Here is a 5,000-nt window from a genome sequence, read left to right as displayed (position 1 = left end):
AGGATTTAAAGTGTACTCATTCCGATTACGGGGCCTCGGATGAGTCCCGTATCGTTATTTTTCGTCACTACCTCCCCGTGCCGGGAGTGGGTAATTTGCGCGCCTGCTGCCTTCCTTGGATGTGGTAGCCGTTTCTCAGGCTCCCTCTCCGGAATCGAACCCTGATTCCCCGTTACCCGTTACAACCATGGTAGGCGCAGAACCTACCATCGACAGTTGATAAGGCAGACATTTGAAAGATGCGTCGCCGGTACGAGGACCGTGCGATCAGCCCAAAGTTATTCAGAGTCACCAAGGCAAACGGACCAGACGAGCCAATCCGATTGGTTTTGATCTAATAAAAGCGTCCCTTCCATCTCTGGTCGGGACTCTGTTTGCATGTATTAGCTCTAGAATTACCACAGTTATCCAAGTAACGTGGGTACGATCTAAGGAACCATAACTGATTTAATGAGCCATTCGCGGTTTCACCTTAATGCGGCTTGTACTGAGACATGCATGGCTTAATCTTTGAGACAAGCATATGACTACTGGCAGGATCAACCAGGGAGCTGCGTCAACGAGAGCTGAGCAGCCGGCCGCCCGGGAGTGTGTCCCGAGGGCCCGCGCGAACACGCAAGCGTCCGCTCAATTATTCTGCAAACAGGAGGAGGCTGAGCTCCCCTGCACGATACACCTCGAAACCCTCTCAGGTCCCGGCGGCGCGCAGCGCCGTCCTAAGTACTTGGTCGGGTTCGAGAGAGGCGCAATCGCCCGGAGATGGGCGAGTAGACGCTTTCAGTGCGAACACCCGTGCTCCCAACTGAGCTTGCCGCTGCCGACAGAGGCCCGGGAGCGTGCTGTCGTGGCATTGCCGGCGGGAAACAACACGCGCCACCTACGGTGACCGGCAGCTCCAACGCCAGCGCCACAGAAGGGCAAAGCCCCACTTGGGTGCAGAAGCGAACTCTCCCAGCACAGCGCACGCGCCAACACGTCCGCAGAGCTGCGATACAAACCACCTGCGAGAACCGCTGGGGGCGACCGAGCAGCAGACGGCGTCGCGACGCCGAGTGCCGGGCGGCGGCGCATCCTCAACGCACACAGTCCGCAATCGGACCAGCACACTGCAGATGTCCACCGCGCTTCGCACCGGGCTCGGCAGAACCCACTTTGGCCGCCTGGCGCCGCGCGCAGGGTGCGCCGGCGCATAGCTGGGACGCCAGCCGGGCCCGTCGGCCGGCGCTCCTGCCACTGGGCGCCCCCCACCAGCCGGCTGTAGTGCGTGCGCTCACGCAGCGCGCGGCCAGCACGCCGGGCGGCCCCCCCTCACCGGCCGGGGACTGTCCCGCCAAGCCACAGCCTCGTATCGCTTCATACCCACATGGCCAACTCAGGTTCGGGGGCATGGCGGGTACCGCCGAAACAACCGGTTCATAGATGTACCGATCGTCGCTATCACCGATGCACCTGCAGCGCGAACAACCGCTCAACAACTGATTTCCAGTTCATTTGCGGATCTTTGGCAGCAAACGTATACGTCAATCTACATTTGCGAAATCTACGATTCTGGCATGCCTGCATGTTATGTGTCACGACACGCTACATCAGCCCACATACACACTGCGGCATGTACACGAGAGAACACGTGGAAGATGGTCCGCGCACGTGTGCAATGTCCCTTGCGCGGTCGACTGTCAACCGGCCTCTGTAGCATGTCGCAGATGTGGAACGCGGTCCACCGTGCTATCATGTTGTGTGGGGCAATACGATTAAATAGGAAAACCCTCGTCGCTACATCAACAGACGGCTCACGCTGATTCCCGGCAGAGGGAGGAGGGGGGGGGGGGGCAACATGCAATACTTTCGTCCGTACCTACCTACCACATGTCTGTACGGCGTACAACAGTGCAATCTCGCTGTAATGGGGAGACGAGACAAGTAGCATCGTGCACAACATATGGCCCTTATGATTCGCCATTGTAGGGCGCAGCCGGTGTACGGTCAAGCATGTGCCACATTATGTCACTCAGTACGTAACGACGGATGATCAGTGTGGGTTACGCGTACATCAGCGGACAGTCCACACAGGCCGTACCACAACGTACACTGACTGCATCGACAACCGAATGCAACTGAACAGCTGCAAGGCTCATTTCACAAACAAACGCCTGACCGACCAGCTTGGAAGGGCAGGAGGGGAGGGCGATATTCGTTCTGTAGCGGTACACCCTTCCAGTGGTTAGCGGGACTGTGTAGAAAGTACGCAACACTCGAAAGACCTTTATGTGAGGGTACGCACCATGGCATCAAGAAATACACATGACACCAGAGGATCCAAGCAGTGAACTATGTTCAGAGGGTTGCTGTTAGGCAAAGCTACATTCCTGTGACGTTACATGTGACAGTTAAGGTGCAGTGTAAGTTAGGTTAAGGTGCAGCGTAAGTTAGGTTAAGGTGCAGCGTAAGTTAGGTTAAGGTGCAGCGTAACTTAGGTTAAGGTGCAGCGTAACTTAGGTTAAGGTGCAGCGTAACTTAGGTTAAGGTGCAGCGTAACTTAGGTTAAGGTGCAGCGTAAGTTAGGTTAAGGTGCAGCGTAACTTAGGTTAAGGTGCAGCGTAAGTTAGGTTAAGGTGCAGCGTAACTTGGGTTAAGGTGCAGCGTAACTTGGGTTAAGGTGCAGCGTAACTTGGGTTAAGGTGCAGCGTAACTTGGGTTAAGGTGCAGCGTAACTTGGGTTAAGGTGCAGCGTAACTTGGGTTAAGGTGCAGCGTAACTTGGGTTAAGGTGCAGCGTAACTTGGGTTAAGGTGCAGCGTAACTTGGGTTAAGGTGCAGCGTAACTTGGGTTAAGGTGCAGCGTAACTTGGGTTAAGGTGCAGCGTAACTTGGGTTAAGGTGCAGCGTAAGTTAGGTTAAGGTGCAGCGTAAGTTAGGTTAAGGTGCAGCGTAACTTAGGTTAAGGTGCAGCGTAACTTAGGTTAAGGTGCAGCGTAACTTAGGTTAAGGTGCAGCGTAACTTAGGTTAAGGTGCAGCGTAAGTTAGGTTAAGGTGCAGCGTAACTTAGGTTAAGGTGCAGCGTAAGTTAGGTTAAGGTGCAGCGTAAGTTAGGTTAAGGTGCAGCGTAACTTGGGTTAAGGTGCAGCGTAACTTGGGTTAAGGTGCAGCGTAACTTGGGTTAAGGTGCAGCGTAACTTGGGTTAAGGTGCAGCGTAACTTGGGTTAAGGTGCAGCGTAACTTGGGTTAAGGTGCAGCGTAACTTGGGTTAAGGTGCAGCGTAACTTGGGTTAAGGTGCAGCGTAACTTGGGTTAAGGTGCAGCGTAACTTGGGTTAAGGTGCAGCGTAACTTGGGTTAAGGTGCAGCGTAACTTGGGTTAAGGTGCAGCGTAACTTGGGTTAAGGTGCAGCGTAACTTGGGTTAAGGTGCAGCGTAACTTGGGTTAAGGTGCAGCGTAACTTGGGTTAAGGTGCAGCGTAACTTGGGTTAAGGTGCAGCGTAACTTGGGTTAAGGTGCAGCGTAACTTGGGTTAAGGTGCAGCGTAACTTGGGTTAAGGTGCAGCGTAACTTGGGTTAAGGTGCAGCGTAACTTGGGTTAAGGTGCAGCGTAACTTGGGTTAAGGTGCAGCGTAACTTGGGTTAAGGTGCAGCGTAACTTGGGTTAAGGTGCAGCGTAACTTGGGTTAAGGTGCAGCGTAACTTGGGTTAAGGTGCAGCGTAACTTGGGTTAAGGTGCAGCGTAACTTGGGTTAAGGTGCAGCGTAACTTAGGTTAAGGTGCAGCGTAACTTAGGTTAAGAGGCCAACGTGGGTTAGGTTAAGGGGCCAACGTGGGTTAGGTTAAGGGCCAACGTGGGTTAGGTTAAGGGCCAACGTGGGTTAGGTTAAGGGCCAACGTGGGTTAGGTTAAGGGCCAACGTGGGTTAGGTTAAGGGCCAACGTGGGTTAGGTTAAGGGCCAACGTGGGTTAGGTTAAGGGCCAACGTGGGTTAGGTTAAGGGCCAACGTGGGTTAGGTTAAGGGCCAACGTGGGTTAGGTTAAGGGCCAACGTGGGTTAGGTTAAGGGCCAACGTGGGTTAGGTTAAGGGCCAACGTGGGTTAGGTTAAGGGCCAACGTGGGTTAGGTTAAGGGCCAACGTGGGTTAGGTTAAGGGCCAACGTGGGTTAGGTTAAGGGCCAACGTGGGTTAGGTTAAGGGCCAACGTGGGTTAGGTTAAGGGCCAACGTGGGTTAGGTTAAGGGCCAACGTGGGTTAGGTTAAGGGCCAACGTGGGTTAGGTTAAGGGCCAACGTGGGTTAGGTTAAGGGCCAACGTGGGTTAGGTTGCCAGAGATGTGTCAAATCAGGATGTACGTTTGGCTGGTGTCAGGTGGTGGGTTGGTTCGATGCCTTTATAAGGAGTGTGGCCAAAGGGTATTTTATTACTTGTACCTTTGGTGTTGTGGCGTGGCGTTGCGTCCTGTGTTGATACTGGGTGGACCACTGTGGGTGTTGCTGGCTGATTTGAGCTGCGTTGTTTGCGGGTGGTGTGAGACATTCTGTCTTATTAGTGGACGTGACGTTCCTCTTGTCGTTCTTTGGATAGTGTCCTGTGGCAGCGAGGATAAAATGGATGTTGTTGAACGATAGTGCTTTGGTGCTTTCGCTTTGTTACACACAGAGTGGACTGTGAGATAGGGTGACTGGGTCGAGTGCGGTTCACACTGTCCTCCCCAGTTTACAGTATGTATCATCTATGTATGTGGTCCTGCATCATTTACTAAGCAGGGACGTCAGACGACTGAAATATTAGTTATGTACTGATGTAAAGCAGAATGCTTACCTTCCACCAGTGGGCGAGTATCGACTCTGCCCCAGCGTTGCCACCGCAGGAAGCGGTGTCGGAAACACTACCCGCACACCGTCACCACTGTGCGGGGGGACGGACCCTCTATATCCTCAGCGGCGCACTCTTTGCCACCGGGCGTCACGTCTCGCGGCCCGCCGTCCAGAGCATGTATTGGGACAGCGGGACTTTGGC

At 54.0% G+C, this 5,000-nt stretch overlaps 1 non-coding gene across 1 annotated transcript in view; it reads right to left on the bottom strand.

Annotated features, from left to right (window-relative positions):
* LOC126329015 (small subunit ribosomal RNA) overlaps positions 1 to 550 on the bottom strand; it is a 1,893-nt gene extending 1,343 nt beyond the window's left edge. Inside the window, exon 1 of the ribosomal RNA XR_007562117.1 lies at positions 1 to 550. This exon is cut by the window's left edge and continues 1,343 nt beyond it. This is a non-coding gene — a ribosomal RNA (small subunit ribosomal RNA).
* Positions 551 to 5,000: the final 4,450 nt, after the last annotated feature.

Source organism: Schistocerca gregaria, unplaced genomic scaffold, assembly GCF_023897955.1.
Source record: "Schistocerca gregaria isolate iqSchGreg1 unplaced genomic scaffold, iqSchGreg1.2 ptg001154l, whole genome shotgun sequence".
Lineage (NCBI taxonomy): Eukaryota > Metazoa > Arthropoda > Insecta > Orthoptera > Acrididae > Schistocerca > Schistocerca gregaria.
This window is presented reverse-complemented; position numbering and strand designations above follow the sequence as displayed.